We start from the raw sequence: 21,942 nt of genomic DNA on the forward strand, positions 1-21,942 counted from the left end.
GGATGAGTACTCTAATTGTAATGTTTCATTTCATAATGAAGTACCAGATATCTGCACAAAAATAATAATTAAAAATTTAATATTTTAGGGGCGCCTGGGTGGCTCAGTGGGTTAAGCCGCTGCCTTCGGCTCAGGTCATGATCTCAGGGTCCTGGGATCGAGCCCCGCATCGGGCTCTCTGCTCAGCAGGGAGCCTGCTTCCCCCTCTCTCTCTGCCCGCCTCTCTGCCTACTTGTGATCTCTGTCTGTCAAATAAATAAATAAAATCTTTAAAAAAAAATTTAATATTTTAAAGGCAAAAAACATTCTAGAGATTTATTCACAAAGACCATAACTGATAGAAGACCAGAGTATCAAATGAACAAAACCTTAAAGCAGTAGAACACCTAAGTACCCCAAGTAATAAGCAAAATTTGATGGATAAACTGAATTCTGTCTTCAAAATAGACACCATACCTTCTTAAGCACGTGTGGAACATATATAAAAATTGATTCTAATTCTAGATTGTAAAGGAAACTTTATGCCAAAAGACAGGAGTAATATAGAGCTACCCGCCTAATATGGTAGTTGCTAGCTATACCTAGCAATTTAATTAACATGAAATAAAAGTTAAATTCAGCTTTTAGTCTCACATGCCTCAGTAGGATTGATTGACTTCGGAATGAGGAGAAAAGAATGCAGATTGAAGATAATATAAGTGAACTAAATCATTCTTTTGCATAACAGGGAGTCAATAGACGTAATCTGGTAATAAAGACAAGGTTACGTGACCTATAATTTTGGAGATAAGTATAAAAACAAGTGAAATGCAAAAAGTAGCTGAAAGTGATTGTTGTTAGGCAGCAGGACTGCAGATAGGGATAGGCTGGCTGCCTTTCCATTATAAGCCTTTTTTACTATTTTCTTTTTAAACTATGTATGTATTACATCAATCATATGTAAGTTTTAAGAAACTGGTAAGATAAGTAAAATAAAAATACCCTAGGAACTGTCTTGTATAATAGTTTGTTATCCATTAAACAATAAATATGATTTCATTCCTTTGTATAAAGTGAAAAATACTCTAGTTCTCTTAAGATTTGATTACAGCTAATTTATACTGAAAATATAAGTTTTTTTTAGGCACCAGTAGCCTAGTCTTCTCTTCTACTTACGAGGATAGCAAGTAGTTCTCTGTGAAGGGCATATGCAGCTTCTCTTTACTTGACAAGAATACTTAATTTTGATTTTGGCAGTCAGTAAAAGATTGGGAGCACCTTAAGATTTTAATTTAAATAAATACCTTTCAAACAACAAAAGTATACTTAAATGAGTCAGTACTCATAGCCTCTAAAGATTTATGATCTATTTCAAAGGCATTTACTCCTTTGGAATTTCTAGGGAATATTTTAAATATAAGGAGTGACATCTTTAATTATGACTCAGGGCAAATTTGAAATTTTTAGTATTTGTAAAATGAAGGTACTCAATATTTAAGGTACCACTTTGTATTAGATAATTTATACACAACTGCTGTAGTTACTATATTTTTTCAAAATATATTACATCTTATTATGAAGTCATTATGAGAGAGGAAACATAGGTAAGGGTTAGGGTGAAAAAAGTTTTGTTCCGTGATCTGAGAATTTTACTAGAAAGCATATAGTCAGACTATATCAAGACAATGTCACTTGTTGAATGGGTACAGTATTTGTTTCCCAATTTCCTAGATAGACTGGCTAAGCCAGTTTTTACAGCTTGACAGTCTGAAATTTGTAGTTTGATAATTCAAATAAGCTTTATAAATAAATAAGAAAATTAAACATAGAGGGATTAAATATAAATACTAAGCTTAGAGGAACAGTATCACCCAACAAATTCTCAAAAAGAAAATTCAAAAAATAAATAGAAACTATTAAAATAAACAGAAATCCTAGAGTTGAAGAATACAGTGATTGAACTGAAGATTTCAGTAGGTTTAGCAGTAGATTCAACCAAGCAGAAGAAAGAAGATGACAGGTCACTCTATGTAGTCAGAGCAAAATTAAAGGGGAATGAAAATGAGTGAAGAAAGGCTTTGCAATGATGAGATACTATTAAACTATGCATTACTGAAATCATGGAGGAAGTTAGGAGGAAAGGAGCAGAATGCTTTTTTTTTTTTTTTTTTTTTTTAAGATTTTGTTTATTTGAGGGAGAGGGAGCATGAGAAGGGGAGGATCAGAGGGAGAAGCAGACTATCTGCGGGGCAGAGAGCCTGATGCAGGACTCGATCCCAGGACTCCAGGATCATGACCTGAGCCAAAGGCAGTTGCTCAACCAACTGAGCCACCCAGGTGCCCCTAAAATGCTAATTTTTAAAGAAATAATGGCTAAGAACTTAACCAAATGTAAGGAGAGATTTGGCTATCCAAGTTCAGAAGCTAACAGGTCCCCCCAAATTTTAAACCCAAGAATTGTCTTCTCCAAGACATTATAAAAAGATTATCTAAAGTCAAATGTAAAAGTTTAGACACATCAAGGGGGAAAAAATTGCTTCCATGTAAGGGTGCCCCCATAAGTCTGTCAGCAGATTTCTCAGCAAAACTTTGCAGTGAGGAGAAAGTGGGATGGATGATCTATTCAAAGTGCCAAAAGAGAAAACCTGCCAACCAAGAAAACTATCCACCAAAATTGTTCAAGATTGAAGGAGAGTTAAAGACTTTTCCAAACAGACAAAAGTTGAGGGTGTCACCACTAGATCTGACCTGCAAGAAATGCTGAGAGGCATTCTTGAAGGTGAAATTAAAGGATGCTACTTAGTAACTTAAAAACTTAAAGAATTACAGAACATGTTAGTTAAGGTAAGTATATAATCAAATTCAGAGTATTCTTACGATATAATGTGGTATGTTAATCACTTAACTAGTATAAAGGTTTAGAGGGTAAAATTATTAAAAATTATAGCTGCAGCAGTTTATATGGACCATAAAAAGTAAATTCAACATCAAAAACAAAATATTGGAGGGGGCATGAAAGAATGGAATTTTTGTATGTTTAAGTTGTTAGCTTAAAATAGACTGTTATGCCTATAAGATGTTTTATGTAAGCCTCGTGGCAACCACAAAGCAGAACCTGCAGTACATTCACAGAAGACAGAGAAGGGATTCAAAACATTACACCACAGAAAGTCAGTTCACAAAGACAGCAAGAGGAAGAAAGGAATGAGGGGACTACACGAAATGGTCAGGAAACAATAAAATGGCATTAGTAAGTTCTTACCTATCAATAATTTGATGCAAATGGATTAAATTTTCTAATCAAAAGGCATAGAGTGGCTGACTGGATTTAAAAACAAGACCGAAGTATAGGCTGCCTACAAGAGACTCATTTTGGCATTAAGGACACATGTAGGCTCAAAATGAAGGGATGGAAAAAGATAATCTATGCAAATGGAAACCAAAGAGAGCAGGGGTAGCTATACTTATATCAGGCAAAATAGATTTTAAGTCAAAAACTGTCTCAAGAGACAAAGTCATTATAAAATGAAAAAGGGGTCGATTCATTAAGATATCTCAATTATAGGGACACCTGGGTGGCTCAGTTGGTAAAGCAGCTGCCTTCAGCTCGGGTCATGATCCCAGCGTCCTGGGATCGAGTCCCACATCGGGCTCTTTGCTCAGCAGGGAGCCTGCTTCTCCCTCTGCCTCTGCCTGCCATTCTGTCATCCTGTGCTCTCTCTCTTCCCCTCTCTCTCTCTGATAAATAAATAAAATTTAAAAAAAAAAAAAAAAAAAAAAAAAAAAAAAAAGATATCTCAATTATATATATACCCCACATTGGAGCATCTAAACACATTAAGAAAATAACAGATAATCATGGGAGAAATAACAATACAAGAATAGTAGGGGACTTCGATACCCTACTTTCAACAATGGACAGATGATCTAAGGAAACAATGGACATGAAATACACTTTATGCATAGAACAGAACATTCCACCCAGCAGCAGCAGGATACACGTTTTTCTCAAGTGTGCATGGAACACTCTTTAGGATAGAGTACATCTTAAGTCACAAAATAAGCCTTAGCAAATGTAGGAAGAATAACTTCATATCCAGTATCTTTTCTAACCACAGTGGAATAAAATTAGAAACAACAAGAGGAAAACTGGAAAATTCATAGTTGTATGGAAATAACACCCACCTGAACAATCAACAGGTTAAAGAAAGTAAAAGAAATGAAAATATAGTTGCTTCTTGAACAACACGGGGTCAAAAATCCTGCTTAGTCAAAAATCCACGTATAACTTCTGGCTTCCTTTAAACATTACTAATAGCCTACTGTTAACCAGAAGGAAGCCTTCTGGTCAAAATAAGCAGTTGATTAAAATATATTTTGTATGTTTTGTGTGTTTTTTACTGTATTCTTAACAACAAAGCTATAGAAAAGTGTTATTAAAATTACATGAAAAATTTATAGTATGTATATGAAAAAACCCCATATATAAATGGACCTGTGCAGTTCAAATCTGTGGTGCTCAAGAGTAAACTATATCCCTTAAAAATGGAAACACACCAAAACTCATGGGATATAGCAAAGACAGTTTTAATAGGGAAGTTCATAGTGATAAATACCTTAGATTAAGAAAAAAGGAAGACAGAAACAAACAATATAACTACACTTCAAGGAACTAGAAAGAAAAAACAACACTCTAGGCCCAGAGTTTGTAGAAGGAAGAAAACAGTTGAAAGAAGAAATAAATGAACTAGAGGCTGAGACAACAATATAAAAGATGAAGGAAACTCATAGCTGGTTCTTTGGAAAGAGGCTCGACAGATCTTTGTCTAGACTAAGAAAAAAAGAATCAAATTCAGAAATGAATGAGGAAACATTACAACTGATACAACAGAAACGGAAAGGATCGTGAGTCTACTATGAACAATTATATGCCAACAAATTAGTTAGCCTAAAAGGAAGGGTAAGTTCCTAGAAACATAACCTACCAAGATTGAATTATGAAGTAGAAAATAAGGAGACTGAAATAGTAATCAAAAATCTGCCGATAAAGAAAAGCCCAGGATCAGGTTTCGCTGGTGAGTTCTACCAAACATTTGAAGAATAATTAACACTAGTCTTATGCTCTTCCAAAAATAGAAGAAGAAGGAGTACTCCCAAAGTCATTTTATAAGACAAGCATTATCCTCATACCAAAGCTGGGTTAGGATACTACAAGAATTCTAGAGGCCAATGTTCTTTGAGGAATATAGATGCAAAAATTCTCAACAGAATCCTAGCAAACTAAATTCAGTGGCACATTAAGAGGTTCATACACCATGATCAAATAGGGTATATCCTGGGGTACAGGGATGACTCGACATATAAGAGTCATTGAATGTGATAAACAGCATTAATAGAATGAAAGATAAAAATCACAATTTATTATTAGTGAATAGATACAGGAAAAGCATTAATAAAGTTCAATGTTCTCCCAAGATAAAAACTTTCACAGACTGGGTATAGAAGGCACATACCTAATCTGTGAGAGAGTAAGTATTTGTTGTTTTAAGCCACCCAGTTTGTAGTCCTTTGTTTTGGAAGCCCTAGGAAACTAATGCAAGTCCTATTAAAAAAAAGTGATGTGAAATTAAAACTTAAAAAAAAAAATTGGCACACGCCTTAAGTAAAACTGCCAAAAATATGAACAAAAAAGTAACATGGAAAAGGCAGATGAGTCAGTATAAAACTCATTTTAGTAAATGGAAAGAAACTTTATAGACAAAATATACTTTGCACTCAATAAACACAAAACAGTATAGCAACAAAAAATAGCAAGGTTTATAAAAAATAGAAAACATGTAAAAACAGAGACATTAATTTACAGGGTAGAGAGCCTTTTAAAAATTTTTATTGTTAATTTTCTAGTTTTGTTACATTATAATTTCTACCAGGATTGTTTTATAGTACTTTCTCTGGTGATGAAAGTATTCCATAATTGTGCTGGACAGTAGTAGCCACTAGTCATAGGAAGCAATTCATAAATACAGAGCATTTTTCCATTTATTTGTATCTTTGATTTCTTTTAGTTGTATTTTGTATTTTTCAGTATACACGTTTTTCACCAAGTTGGGGTATTTTATTTATTTTAATGCTATTGTAAATGCAGTTGCTTTCTTAATTTCCTTTTCAGATTGCTCATTGTTAGTGTGTAGAAACATAACTGGTTTTTGTTTGTCAATTTTACATTACATAGCTTTGCTGAAATCATTTATTGGTTTTAAAAGTTTTTTGCTAGGTGTAGGATCATTAGGGTTTTGTAAATATATGTCATCAGTGAAAAGAGTAAACTTTTATTTCTTCCCTATTTAGATGCCTTTTATTTCTTTTTCTTGCCTAATGACTGCTCTAGGTAGGATTTCCAGCACTATGTTGAAGTGATGCCTTGTTCCTAATCTTAGAGGAAAAGCTTTCATTTTTTCATTTTTGAGTATGATGTTAGCTGTAGACATTTCATATTAGGCCTTTATTATGTTGAAGTAGTTCTGTTCCTGGCTTACTGAGTGTTTTTGTTGGGAAATGGCATTTAATTTTGTTGGATGCTTTTTCTGTATCAGTTGAAATGTTCATGTGTTTTTTTCTCCTTCATTTTCTTAATGTGGTGTGTTATAGTGATGTATTTTCATATGTTGAAACATCCTTGCATTCTTGGTATACATACCACTTGATCATAGTATGTAATCCTTTTAATGGGCTGTTGAATTTGGTTTCTTAGTATTTTGTTGAGGATTTTTACATTGGTATTCATCACGGATATTACTCTCTGATTTTCTTATTGTGTCTTTTTCTGGTGTTGGTATCAGGGTAATGGTGGCCTTGTAGAATGAATTTGGAAATGTTGCCTCCTTTTTAATTCTTTGGCAGAGTTTGAGGAGGATTTTTTAAAAAGATATTTATTTATTTATTTATTTGACAGACAGAGATTACAAGTAGGCAGAGAGGCAGGCAGAGAGAGAGAGGAGGAAGCAGGCTCCCTGCTGAGCAGAGAGCCCCATGTGGGGCTTAATCCCAGGATCCTGGGATCATGACCTGAGCCGAAGGCAGAGTCTTTAACCCACTGAGCCACCCAGGCGCCCCTGAGGAGGATCTTTAAATGTTTTAGAGAATTTTCCTGTGAAGCCATGTGGTCCTGGGCTTTTCTTCCTCTGTGATCTGCTTTTATTTCTTGATTAATAAACTTCAATTATGTCTCTTTACTTCCTGCTAAAAAAGATGAGGATTTAGCTATTTATCCTTAGACTTCTTTTTTTCTCTTTGTATTCCAGTTTAATACTTACTATATTTAGTTCTTTCATTAATGTTTTCAACTGTAAATAAAATATTTGAATTCCTCAGATACTGTATTTTAAATCCCTACTATGCAAGTTAAGAACACTAGGTCTTTTGGGGTACCTGGCTGGCTCAGTTCGTAGAGCATGTAACTCTTGCAGGTTGTAATTTTGAGCCCCCATATGTGGTGTAGAGATGACTTAAAAATAAAATCTTTAAATAATAATAAAAAAGAACATCAAGACTTTATCCTTTTCTTTGTCTTGTGTCTTCTACTCCTTCATTTCCATTTCTATCTTTTGTTTTGTATTTGAGTAGGTTTATAATGTAACATTTATGTTTTGTTCTGTAATGACAAGAATCTAGGCTTGTCAGGTTGATTTTAAATACAGTAAATTGTAGTTATTGAGCTAAGGTTAATTTTTGTTCTCGGTGGGTTCAAGGTCATGATGCTAATGGAACTCAAAAAATAAAATATTTGCTATCTATGTTGGATCATCTTTACTTACAAATAGGAAGTTTTTCAAAATCTTACTACTAGTTTGCTTTATAATCTGACTTGATTTTCCTATTAGTTTGCTTTATATTGTTTATCTTCTGCCATTATCATCCTTAATTGCCTTTTTCCTTGAAAAAGATACCTTTACTATATCCTCACATGTTTCCTGCTTGAATCATAACATCTATTATTTGTTGATGGAATCTCTAGTTGTCCTGGACAGATCTCTTTTAGAGCTCTCTTCCTGCCTGCTTTAGTCATGATAGGTTTGGAAGTCTTTATAGCTTCCATTCAAAGGTATTCCTGCATTTCTGGGTTAGATTTACTGTTTCTTAGATTCCCACTACATCTCTTTCATAGCATTCTCCCTCTTTCTGGAATGTGTCCTAAATTAATGTCAGTATCCAGAGTACTTACAAGGTTCTAAATTTTTGTTGTCTTCAGATGGCTTTGGCCTGGCTCATAATTGCTCGATAGTTTGGCTGGGTGTAGAAATTTAGGTTTAGGTTAATTTTTCCTCAGAACTTGAGGGTTTTGCTCTTTTTCTCTGGGTCAAGATGGTGAGAAGTCTGATGTTATTCTGAGACTTGTTACTTTCTAAAGGACTCCTTTCCTCTCTTTTTGGAAGCTTCAGGATCTTTGTAGTTCTGGACTCTTAAAAGTTATTTGTCTAGGTATGAATTATTTTTGTCCTCACTGGACCCTTTGGAGTTGATGGGCCCTTTGTGGTTGAAATGCCTTTGTCTTCCTGCAGGTGGGAAATGTTCTTTTATTGTTTCTTTGGTAATAGTTCTTGGTTTTCTTTGTTCTCCCATTTTGAAATGCTTACCAATAGAATGTTGGCCTTCTGGATTGATTTTACCTCTTTTATCTCTTCTCATGTTTTCTACCTCTTCTTTTTTATTAAGTATTCTGACATATTCCTTCAACTATATCTTTCTGCCTTTCTGTGAATGTCTGTAAAAGCATTGTTAATATTCCTTGTATCATTTCAAAAAGCAACATGGTATAGTAGTTACAAGCTTGTGCAGTAGAACCAGACTACCAGACTGTGTGGGTTTAGATCTCAACTCCACCACTTAATATATTATCTTAGGTTACTTACTGTAACCAAAATGAAGATAATAACTAGTTTGTGGGCAAAGGAGTTTATATTTGTAAAGCATTTTTAATAGTTATTGGTGTAGCAAAATATGTATTATTGTTTGTTAAATATATAGTGTCCTGGTTTTGTTTCATGCAGTGCAGTTTATTCAGGAGTGTCTTGAGGATATTTTGTTTTGTTTTGAGTTTTCTTCTGTACCCTAGGTAATCTGATTCTTCCAGAGTTAATTGATATTACTTATTTATTTTGTTCTTTTTTTTTTTTAGCTACTGTATTTTATTGTGTGTATATAGTTCTCTAATTTCATAAGAAATCTGAGAATAGATTTAGGAAGAAGAATCTTCCTAAAATAACTCATGATTTTGTTTTAATGGAATATTTTAAACTATACAAGAGTATACAGAATAGAATGATGAAATGACAGAATTCTGTCACCCAGCTTTAATAATGGGGTCTTTTTTCATCTAGACCCTCACTCCTTTCCTAATATTGTTTTGAAGCAAATTCCACATATCATTGTTCTGTATTTCTAAGTATATTTTTAAAACTGAAGACTTTGAGTCTTTTTAAATTTCAGAACAATTGATGGGCCCTGTCTTCCATTTGCCTTTACCTTCCTTCCGTGTTGAAGGAACTGTTCTATGGAATATTTCACATTCTGGGTTTTTCTGATTGCTTTTTCCTGATGTCATTTTATTTGTTTTCTTCCAGTAGTAATGTAAACTGGAAATTTGATCGAAAGTAGTGTTTATTAACTTACTGTTTTCTTTTTTCATTATTGTCCCGTTAAAGGGCCTTTTTAGAATTTTTTGTTGTCTACCTCCTGAGACCCAGGGGACAGATCATAGTGTTGTGCTTTGGAGGGTAAGAAACTTTTAATTTATTATTTTAAGATCTTTTTACCTTTTGGGAGTGATATTACTCCAGTTAAGAATATATGATCTGGGGGCACCTGGGTGGCTCAATCATTGGGTGTCTGCCTTCGGCTCTAGTCGCGATCCCAGGATCCTGGGATTGAGCACTGGGCTCCCTGCTTGGCGGGAAACCTGTTTTTCTCCCACTCCCCCTGCTTCTTCTTCTTCTTCTTCTTCTTCTTCTTCTTTTTTTTTTTTTTTAAAGATTTTATTTATTTATTTAACAGACAGAGATCACAAGGAGGCAAAGGCAGGCAGAGAGAGGGGGGGGGGAAGCAGGCTCCCCACTGAGCAGAGAGCCTGATGTGGGGCTCGATCCCAGGGTCCAGAGATCATGACCTGAGCCGAAGGCAGAGGCTTTAACCCACTGAGCCACCCAGGCGCCCCTCACTCCCCCTGCTTCTGTTCCCTCTCTTCCTGTGTCTGTCTCTGTCAAATAAATAAATAGAATCTTTAAAAAAGGAATATATGATCTAAAGGTTTGATCCTATTTTGACTCTTTTCAACAAGAATATTTTATAAGTAGTACTATGTATTACATATTACCTGAGGGGGTTCTTAATATTTGGTTGTCTCACTTTTGGAGATGCTAAGATTGATTAGTGCTAAGAGCTCATAAGTTCACATGCAGTTGGTAACCCTATGATCCATTGTGAAATTTACTGTTTCTTTTTTCTCTAATTGTTTCAAATCTATTAATGATTATTGCCCATCTGTAATTTCTTTTGTTCTTATTAGCCGAAATTCTTTGAAGGACTAGCCCTCTCACTATTAGGTCTCTTTCTCTACCTTGAGATATGGTATCTCTTTGAATAGCTTTTTTGTCATTGCTCTAGGAACTGTTTTATGTATACATAATTTATCATATCCTGCTGGTTCTTAAGTCTCTTTATCCCCCCTACATTTCTAATATATTGCCTTTTTTTTCCTGCGTTTTGAGAACCGTACCACACAGCGTCATCATTTTTGCTTAAGCCGTTAAAAATAATATAAGAAGAATATAAGAGAAGGAAAGTCTGTTGTATTTATTCATGTTCTATTCTTGCCATACTTCCTGATTTTCCAATACTTCTTTTAGATTTAAAAAAAAATTAACTGAATTAATGTTGTAGTCTTTTATTTTTGTTAATTGATATTTAAAATGGTACTTTTCTGATAGAAGGGTAATGAAAATGCTTTTAATATTGTGGTGAGAAATGTTAATGTTTCTAATTATTTTAACTTTAATTGTTAATAAGAATTACTGGCCATGATAGAATGGTTTTATAAAATCACACTGGAAATAATAAAAGTACCTACTTCATAGGGATATTATGAGGATTGAGTTAGTTAATACATATGTAAATGTATTTTCTGTCTGAAGGACCTCCTTTAGCTGTTATGCTAGGATAGTTTTACTGGTGACAGATTTACTTTGTTTGCCTTCATTTGTGGATATTTTAATTTCCCTCTCTTTCCTGAAGAATATTTTGTCTGGATACAGGATTCTGGGTTGGTAGTTCTTTTTTTTTTTTTTTTTTCAGCACTTGAAACGCGTTTCTGGGCATCAAAAATATGAATGTAAATTGAAATTTTTAATGTTTACTAACTGTGACCATAGTGGTCTAAGTGTTAAAGAATTTTCTTCTACATTATAATTACTATGAGTGTAACATAAATATATTCTTGGTTTTTTTAGGCCATTAGTATGAGGTTTACAAAAGATTATTGGTAACTTTTTGTTAAGTATATCATTTATAGGGGCGCCTGGGTGGCTCAGTGGGTTAAGCCGCTGCCTTCGGCTCAGGTCATGATCCCAGGGTCCTGGGATCGAGTCCCGCATCGGGCTCTCTGCTCGGCAGGGAGCCTGCTTCCTTCCCTTCCTCTCTCTCTGCCTACTTGTGATCTCTCGCTGTCAAATAAATAAATAAAATCTTTAAAAAAAAAAAAAAGTATATCATTTATAGTAGAATATATAGCATATTCCTGATAAATTAATCTGTATCTCATAAGTTTACATAGGGATGAAAAACTGGGCAAAGAATTGGTTGATATGTGACAGCATGATGTCTTGTCCAGGTTAGAAAAAAATACGGATTCACTGTGTCCAATATTCTTTTAACAAAAGTTAATGAAAATGTTTCTCAATAAAAAAATGTAAAACACTAACTTTAGTGTTCACTACTTTCACTTGGAAAGATGCTATTGATTTGACCGTAAGAGCTCTTTCTGTCTCTTTCTTTCTTTCTTTTTTGTTTTTATTGTAAGTGCTCTTTTCAACTGATTAAAACCATGCACAGTATTTTCAGTTCACAGACGTACGACACAGGTGACTGTTGTTTTTTTTTTTTTTTGAGAATGGTTGAAAGTACAGATATTGAATTCTAATTCAAGATGCTTTCCAGATCTTAGATTCTAAATAATTCTAGATAAGTTATGTAAGGACTCTAGTCATACTGTTTTTACCTGGATGAACTAAATTATAGCACTTTTCAATATTTATCATCACTGTTTTCATTGGATTCTCTCTCATGTGAGCTTTCTGAATCAGAAGTTTTTCTTAATTCTCACCTCCCAAAGTTGTAGCAGCCCATTTGGGCCAAAATATCTCCTTTTTAATATCAGGTATTATTGTTAACAGAAGTGTAAGGAATAGGGGAAAAGAAAAAACCACCTTAGATATATGGTGCTTCCATTAAGTGTTCCCCTGATACCAATATTTCAAATTACTTTGGTGTTCTGGATGTTTTTTAGCAATTCGAGGAGATGCATTGTAGTGAGATGTTAGATGTGTGAGAGATACATCTTTTGTGAACTGCAAGGAGGAGGATTATTAAATGTATAGTGTAGGGGATGTAGAGTGTAGGAAAGGAGAAACAAGTATAAGGCTCTGATCTTGGTATTAATTCTAGTAATTGGTTGGTAACTCTGGAAATTAAGGATATGGAAGTTGATTCTTCTAAAACCATCTGGTCCCCAGTGTGAAGTCTGCTGGATTAAGGTTTAATCTTTCATCACTAGATGACAGTCTTGAATCTAATGCTGCAGAATATTCATATACTTTTTATTTTCATTACTGTTAATTTCCTTAAGGACCTTCATCACTGTGCACTAATTACTACCATTTCTCTCTGCTCTCTTTGAGGATTCTTTTCATTCTTCCTGAGTATACTGCTCAGTAGAACAGTTTCTTATTCTCTCTCTTCCTCTTTTAACATTTGTATATTTTTGCTCACAATCTGCTCCCTCAAGTTTTGATTGTCTTTTGTTGCATCAGATTTTGTCTATGTGATTGTTGTTTCTTCATTCAAAAAAACTTCGGACCCCCCCCAAAAAAAACCCCCAAAACTTAGTATATGTTGCAAAATGTAATTGCCCAGGAGTATCAAACATCATTGTATTTCAGTGCCTAAAACTCCATGAGGCCAGGAATGTGGTGTGTTTTTCTTATCAGAACAGACCATAGTGAGCGAATGAATAAGGAGAACAGGATTTTCCAGATTCTTTCCTTAATAGAACTGCTAGTTTTTTTAAAAAATTAACCGAATTAATGTTGTAGTCTTTTATTTTTGTTAATTGATACTTAAAATGGTACTTTTCTGGTAGAAGGGTAATGAAAATGCTTTTAATATTGTGGTGAGAAATATTAATGTTTCTAATCATTTTAACTTTAATTGTTAATAAGAATTACTGGCCATGATTGGATGGTTTTATAAAATCACACTGGAAATAGAGGGTCATAAAAGTACGTACCTCATAGGGATATTATGAGGATTGAGTTAGTTAATACATATGTAAAGCACTTACAGCAGGGCTTCACACATAGTAAAGTGCTTGGTAATTGTTAATAACTGAGAACGATGCTGGAGACTGACTTCTTTGCCATCATTCTGCAGGAGGTTTTTTTTTTTTTTTTTTTTTAAGATTTTATTTATTTTATTTATTTGATAGATATTACAAGTAGTCACAGAGGCAGGCAGGCAGGGAGAGAGGAGAAAGCAGGCTCCCCTCTGAGCGGAGAGCCCGATGTGGGGCTTGATCCCAGGACCCTGAGACCATGACCTGAGCTGAAGGCAGAGGCTTTAACCCATTGAACCACCTAGACACCCCATGCAGTAGGATTTCTTGATGGTTAGTTGTCCATTTCATTCATAGGGAGGTAGGCTATCGGCCCAAGGCAGTCTTCCCTCAGGCCCTTGCAAAAGCCCCCTAAAAGGATCATCCTTCACAAGCATTTTTTCCTCAGCTTCCTTCCAAGGGCCCCCTCTGAACCCTCGAGGCTAGTGGGTTGAAAAGAACTTAAGAATGGGTAGTATATCCCAGTCAGGTGATGAAGGTTTGAAATGGGCTCTGCCTTTTACCCCTTTGTGACTCTGTGACTGGGGCAAATTGCTTCGCCTATTTCCTATGTTATCTGTCTCACCTCCAAGAATGTTATTTTTATCTCCTTTCTTACTCTGAGCAGCCACATTGCACTTATTTTACTTCTACACAAATGCTGACTTCTCTGTTATATCTGGCCCTTTAAACCTGCTGTTCACTTTGGATGAAACACTTTCTCTTCCCTCCTGCCTTTCTTTATCTGGCCAGATCCTGTTCATGCTTCCATTAAATGCTTCTCCTTTAGGAGGCTGTTCCTAACTAATTCTCACCAGACTGGTTTGTTTTTCTGCCATACCTTCCCCTCACAACGTCATGGTTCTTAAAGCCTTTCATCCCATTTGGAGTTGCCCTACATAGTGAGCTCCCACACGGGTTGATGGGATCTGACATGTTCATTGCTGCATCCCCAGTTCCTGGCACATAGGAGGCCCCAATTAATGCTGTATACATGCATGGGAAAAAAAATAGTAGAGATATTTTTGCTTAGGCTTTGGCTAACATTATCTCCACAGCTGCCCTTGTTTTACAGTATTTTTATTTTATTTTTTCCTGTAAAGCCGCTGAAACTTAGAAGCTGATTCTGTCACAGTGTAAGATGTGTTTGGAACATTCTGCATTCTTCTTAGATGAATTTTTAGAACCTGGTGAGTTTCACTAGATACCTTCAGTTTTCGTTTTGAGCTCTGAGGTATGCTGTATTTTTTCTTTTTTCTGTGTAATTCATAATTGTTGGTTATAGTAAGGTATACGATCACCTGGCAAGAAGCATAGGACAAAGTATTATAAGAATATTTAGAGCATGATCTCCTACTTGTTTTGATAGCCTTAATTTATCTTTAGAATTTTGGAAAAGAAAATCTCAAAAGAATACTATTTTGTGAAGTGAAAATCATATGAAATTCAAATTTCAGCATCTGTGAATAAAGCTTTATTGGAACACAGTCTCTCTCTCTCTCTCTCTCTCTTTTTATTTTTATTTTTTTAACATAATGTGCATGGCTGTTTTCATGCTCTAGTGGTAGAGTTAATTTAAGTACGTGGTTGCATTAGAGACCCTAGGGCCCAGAAAGCCAAGAGTATTTACTATGTAGCCCTTTTCAGAATAAGTTAACTGACCTATGCTCTTCATGGTTGGAGAAGTATTTATAGGTTGAGTGCTAGTAGGTTTATTTTCAAAATAGGGAAAAAAATACCTTTTCTATCTGAAACCAAGGGTGTTGGGTTTACTAAATTTTAATTTTCCTAAGTGTAAATACTGTGCCTGTTTTTTAAACAGTGGGTGCCACCATGGTTATTGTAGGCCTGACACATGGTTGGCACAAAGTCAGTGTTGAGTAAAAGAATAAGATCTGTTATAGCTCTAGTACCTATTATATGTATGTATGGTCACAGTTTCTTTAAAGGTTTGCTTATTGGGAGTGGGTGTTTTTTGTTGACTATAGGAGAGAATTAAAAAAAAAAACTAAAACAAAACTAGAAGAGAAATTTGATGAAAACCGTAATTTTCTCTGGATCTGTTCTTTACAGATAGCCATGAAATCATTGGCCAGATTTATTTGTCTAAGTTGTTTATAAATTGTTACTTTTTAAAATAAACTAATCCAGAAATTACCAATCTCAGAAACTTAGAAGCCTTCTTCTTATAAAGCTTTAAAATGTATGTGTGTAAATATATATATAAATATATATATTATATATATATTTATATATATATTAAAAGCTTCTCTTGGATAGCAAGATTCATATATTTTCATCTTAAGTCGTCTGAAACTTCCCCAACTTATCCGTTGACTATCATTTTTTAATGAACCTTCTCTGTATAGTTTGCTGAAGAATCCAGCTTTTAAATATTATCCTGCAGAACACCTTGTTAATGATGAGATAGTTTAAGTGGCATTTAGTGGAGGAAAACTGTTCCATATTGAAGGATTCTAGGGAGATTGGACAGCTAAATGCAGTCATTACATGACTGGACTGGATCCTGTGTTGGAGGAGGAAGAAAGCCTTAGAGAACTTCATTTGGTCAGTTAAAAAAAAAAAAAAGAAAGGAAAATATGCATTAAATTAAAATTTTGTGTAACTGTTAAATTTCCTGAAGGTAGTAACTATATTATGGCTATTTAAGGGAATGTCTTTGTTCTTAGGAGGCATATGTTCACATATTTAGGGGTAAAAGGGTATGATAGATACAACCTATTCTCAAATGGTTCAGCAAATGTTTATCCAGATACGTTGAGAAAAATGATGCGAATGTTAATTGATCAGTCTGGATAAAGTATACATAAAGTTCTTTGAACTATTTGTGCACTTTTCTGAAAGTTTGAAGGTATTTCCAAGTAAAAAGTTTAAAGAAATGACATTAGCAATTACTAAAAACCTAGAGATTATGTCCAAATACTGTTGCTTTTAAATTATTTACTTTGATTAAAAATACACTTTACAGTGTTTGTCCTTTTTTCAAAATGCTTTCCACGAGACTCTGTGTACATGGTGGTACTATTCTGAACAATATTTTTTCTTGGGTGTTTTATGCTTAATTTGTGGTTGTCAGTGCAGATACTCTGTTCTGTGATTCTTTATTAGATTTAATAAGTTTGACTTATCAATAGTCTATAAAATTTAGTTATTTTATAGTAATGTGGAGATAAAATGAAATAGAACTTAGCAAATGTAAAACTGCTTTGCAAAGATGAAGTCTTTATATTAGCAGTATTCTTGCTGATTATCTCATCAGTTTTTTTTTTAAAGATTTTATTTATTTTTTTGTCAGAGAGAGAGAGGGAGAGATAGCGAGCAAGCACAGGCAGACAGAGTGGCAGGCAGAGGCAGAGGGAGAAGCAGGCTCCCCGCCAAGCAAGGAGCCCGATGTGGGACTCGATCCCAGGATCATGACCTGAGCCGAAGGCAGCCGCTTAATCAACTGAGCCACCCAGGTGTCCCATCTCATCAGTTTTTTTAATCATAAAATCATAGTTAAATACCAATTAGTAGAATTTAGAACTTGAAAAATTTTAGATATAATGTGTTAAATTTTCTTCTATCTGCTACTTTGCTTTAATATAATGTCCACTATAGCTTGTTTTATTGAAAGTCTATTGTGTTCCCTTAATGCCATAGAGCAGCTTTGTTTTTAAAAGTAGATCTGGTTTTACTGTCTTACATTTATTATATTTGACCTTAAATTTATTATATTTTGAAGGAAATTCAAGAGTAAGGATCTACTATAGTGGTTCTTAAACTGCTACTAATAATTGATGACCTTTTTGAGCTTTTTATTTTAGTGCCAGACCTTATATTCTAAGCATGCTACATTTAGTAATTTATTTCATTTTCACAACAGCCTTATGCTAACACCTTGCCTTGATTTGCTATGCAATTTTAGTTAAAATTGCATAGCCTCAAAAGCCTTAAATTTCTTTTTTTTTTTTTTTAACCCCCCGCCAAATACAAATTATGGGAACTGGGGATCTGGAATTAATATAGAAAAATTGATCAATAGGGGCACCTGAGTGGTTCTATCAGTTGGGCATCTGTGTCTTGGTTTCTGCTTGGGTCACAGTCTCAGGGTTCTGGGATTGAGCCGAGCATTGGGCTCTGTGCTCCACAAGGAGTCTGCTTGAGTATTCTTTCCCCATCTCCCTCTGCCCCTCCCTCTACTTGCACACACACATTGTCTCAGAAGAAAAAAAAAAAGTCGTCTTACAATTTTTAGGTTGTAAATAATGGGATGGGTCTAACTTCAACCTAGACCTTCTGTTGCCTTCATAATTTGGGAAAGATCAGTCTATCAAGATCATTCTTCATTAACTGTACTGATAAAGGAAGTAAATACATCTTTTAATAGCCAATTAAGAAGCAAACTGATGTAGAAATCTAGTTTTCCTAGATTTGAATTTTACCAAGTAAAACAACCAGAAAGTTAAAAATTTTTAAATTAAGGGACTAATACAGTATTGCTAACTTTTAAAACTTTTTGCATTGAATTAAACCACGCTTTTTATAAAGTGGATAAATCTTGAGTATCCTTTTGATTAAATTTTATGAAGTCAACACTTGTTTAACCAAGATCAAGATATAGAATATTTTCATCAACCTAGGAGCCTCCTTCATGCCCCCTGACAGTCAACACACATTTCCAAAGGTAACTATTATTCTAACTCCATTTACTATTCATTAGTATTGTCTATTGTTAACCATCTTTTGACTGTCTTTTTTGATCAATATCTTGTTTATGTGAGTCACCTATGTTGATTCACACAACATTAACTTATTCTTTTGCATTGCTTTGTAATACTTCATTGTATATTGCCTCAGTTTATCCATTCTATCTACTGTTGATGAACATTTGGATCATTATCAGTTTTTAGCTATTATAAACAATGTTGCTGTGGATATTCTTGAGCATGTCTTTTGGTGCACATATACATGCATTTTTTTTTTTTTTTTTGAGTGAATATCTAAGAGTGAAATTGTTGATCACGGTATTTCACTGTTGCACTTTAATGGGTGCCCCTAGTTTTTGAAAATGGTTGGAATTCTTTGTACCTATCAACAGTGTACAAGGGTTCTCATTGCTCTACATCCTCACCAGCAGTTAAAATTATTAGTGTTTTTTAATATTAGCTTCTTTGCCATATATGTGGTGAAAAAATTATTGGAGTTTTAATTTGAAATTCCCTGCTGTCTTTAAGGATTTAGCACATGTTTGTATGCTATTGACCATTTGGATATCCTCTTTTGAGAAATGCCTTTTCATGTCATTTGACCATTTTTCTGTTGAGTTGTTTATCTTATGGATTGGTAGGAGTTCTTTATTTCTAGGGTAAGTTTTTTGTTGGATTAAGTATTGAAGATTTGTATCCTACTTCTTTACTTTTTTAACAGTGTATCTTTATTTGTAAAAGTTTTTTTTTTTTTTTTTTTTTTTGATAGAGCACAAGTAGGCAGAGTGGCAGACAGGAGGGCAGGCAGAGGGAGGGGAGAAGCAGGCTCCCTGCTGAGCAGAGAGCCTGATGCAGGACTTGATCCCAGCACTCTGGCATCATGACCTGAGCCAAAGGCAGACACTTAACCGACTGAGCCACCCAGGTGCCCCAGTAGTGTGTCTTTATTAAGAAAATTTCTTAAATTTAATAAAATTCATTTTACCAAATAGTTCTTTTATGGTTTTTGCTTTTTGTGTTTTAAGAAATCTTTGTCTATCCCAAAGCCAAGAAGATATTCTTGTATGTTCTCTCTTACAAACCTGATTGTTTTAACCTTTACACTTAGATTTAGGCATAGCATATGGTAAGGTTCCTCATTCATTTTATTTTCCATATGGAAACCCATTTTGTCAAACATTGTTTGTTGAAGAAAAGATTATCCTTTCCCTGTGGTAAGGCCCTAGTGCCTTTGTTGCAATTCAGATGGGTATTTATTCGTGGGTCTGTTTTTGGGCTCTTCTGTTCCATTGGGCTGTTGTTGTGCCAGTGCCCCACTCTTCTAATTACTGTAGCTTTAAATCCTCCAATTATGTTCTTCACAAGTGCCTTGGTTTTTATTGGTATTTTGAATCTCAATAAAAATTTTATAGTCAACCTGTCAGTTTCCTAAATAGATAACCTTCTTTATAGCGAGCAAGTTTTTTAAAAAAGCAAGTTTAATATTATTTATTTAATATTTATATTGGCCAGCTTAATATCAGATCTATAGATAAAATTAGGTATATTGGACATTTTTCAGTATTGAGAGTTTCAGAATCTCAGAATTTTATTTTGTGTATGGAGGTCTTATACATCTCTGTTAACTTTTTAAGCGAGGGTAATGATATTGTGGTTATGTTTTTGATTGGTCCTTATAATTTATAGATTCACACTGGGGTATTTACAGATGCAGTGATACAGTTTTGGGGGTTTACTTTTAATAATACAAAGGAGGGAGGGGAGGAATAGAGAAGGGGCAGTATAGATGTAACCAGATTGACTATGATTTGATTATTGTTGAAAATAGGTGATTTGTAGGTTAATAATTATATTATTCTTTTTACTTTTCTGTGTGTTTGCAAATTTTCATAAAAATAGGTATAAGAAATGTAATGACTGTAGTAGGTTGATACACATATAAGATTCCAGAAGTTCATCATAATATTTAAAAATTCCTCTGGGTATCAGGTCATTACTCTGAAAATCATTTATAAATGAAAGAATCAACCATTTAATGTTTTTCTGCACAGATTATATTCCAGGATAACCAAATAGTTAAGAGGGAAAGTTTACCTATGTGGAAGAATCACAGCTGATAAGAAATGTTGAGAAAATAATAGGATTAGAAACTCACCACAGTGCAACTTCTTTTTTTTTTTTTTTTTAAAGATTTTATTTATTTGACAGAGAGAGAAAAGTCACAAGTAGGCAGAGAGGCAGGCAGAGAGAGAGAGGGGAGAAAGCAGGTTCCCTGCGGAGCAGAGAGCCTGACGCGGGGCTCGATCCCAGAACCCTGGGATCATGACCTGAGCCGAAGGCAGAGGCTTTAACCCACTGAGCCACCCAGGTGCCCCCACAGTGCAACTTCTGATGAAATAATGGATCAAGATAATGATCAGTAAGTGACTACTGAAGCCACTAGGTGAAAAATCTTTTGGGACATTATTTTTGTGTGAACTGTAAGCCTGAAGTAGCTAAGTTTCTGCAAAATGGCATTTATTTTTCATCTGAATTCCATGTGGGTCTTTTAATCCTTTTTGAACAAAATAGAATCACATTGCAGCATTTTACTTAGTATTTTTTTAAAATTACCAAAGTAAACTGATGCTCATGAAAGATGAAAACAATACAATATGTATGTAAGTGAAAACCTCCTTTGAAAATTAAACTTTTATTTCATGTCCCTCTCCAGAGATAGCTGCTATTAACACTGTTTAATCTTGTAGATCTTGTTCTGTGTGTTTACAAACATGGACTTTTTAATATTGGAAAATGAATTGTCTTTTCTGTCAGTTTGCCTCTACTATGGGCTCTGTTTCTACTCACGGGACAGGAAAACAACCTGGAGCATGTCAGAAAATTTAACATCTGGTGTACTCTTTATACTCATCTTTTCACTTGTGAGGGTCCAGTCATCTTGGGGGGCATTTACAGTTTGCAATTAGGTCATACCGGTGTGAGTTTTATGTGGTTGTAGATTGTATTCAGCTGAAAGAGTTGGATTCCTTGGGTTTTGTAGGACTCTTTAGAGTCCACATTCTAGGGTTTTCTTTGGATTTTGACCCGGTCTTGCAGACCACTAGAAACTCCCCAGATTACATCAACTTCTCCAGGTCCTCTGAAGGCCCACTCTGTCCTTAGCCAGGAGATGCTGATTGACTTAGATGGAGTCTAGCCTTGGAAGGGAAAAGGAATAGAAGGGCCTTTTGGTCTGGTTTGTGCTTACCTGACAGCAGACAAAGGAGTATGCACACCTTCACTCACCTCCTATTTCCTCCTGCAAGAGAACACTACCTTTCTAATAATTCTTTTCAGGTGATGGAGTGTGCAGAAAGTTCAGGGGATTAATCAAGACTAAATCTTTACTATTTAGTCTTTACTACAATACGTGATATACATAGAAAAGTGCGGTATCACTGACGCTGCTCTCTGGGGGTTTGAAATCTAGTGTAGTTAAAAGAGCACGTGTGTAATGATTTTAACACAAGGTAGGAAATGATTGATTCCAGAAGAAAAATATACATAAGGTTTATAAGGGTGCGAATGTTTCCAGCTTTTTATTTTTACAGGCATGGCGATTGGAGGAGGGGTTTA

General features: G+C 34.7%; 1 protein-coding gene across 5 annotated transcripts in view; it reads left to right on the forward strand.

The window, feature by feature from the left end:
* Positions 1-21,942, forward strand: part of CLOCK (clock circadian regulator) — a 130,634-nt gene that overhangs the window by 13,828 nt on the left and 94,864 nt on the right. Inside the window, exon 3 of one of the 5 annotated variants that reach the window (XM_059161028.1) lies at positions 14,722-14,808. The exons of the other annotated variants lie outside the window; for them this stretch is intronic. The gene's annotated coding sequence lies outside the window, so the exon portion shown is untranslated. The remainder of the gene's footprint in view (positions 1-14,721; positions 14,809-21,942) is intronic. 5 annotated transcript variants of the gene reach the window in all.

Source organism: Mustela lutreola, chromosome 1 (genome assembly GCF_030435805.1).
Source record: "Mustela lutreola isolate mMusLut2 chromosome 1, mMusLut2.pri, whole genome shotgun sequence".
NCBI lineage: Eukaryota > Metazoa > Chordata > Mammalia > Carnivora > Mustelidae > Mustela > Mustela lutreola.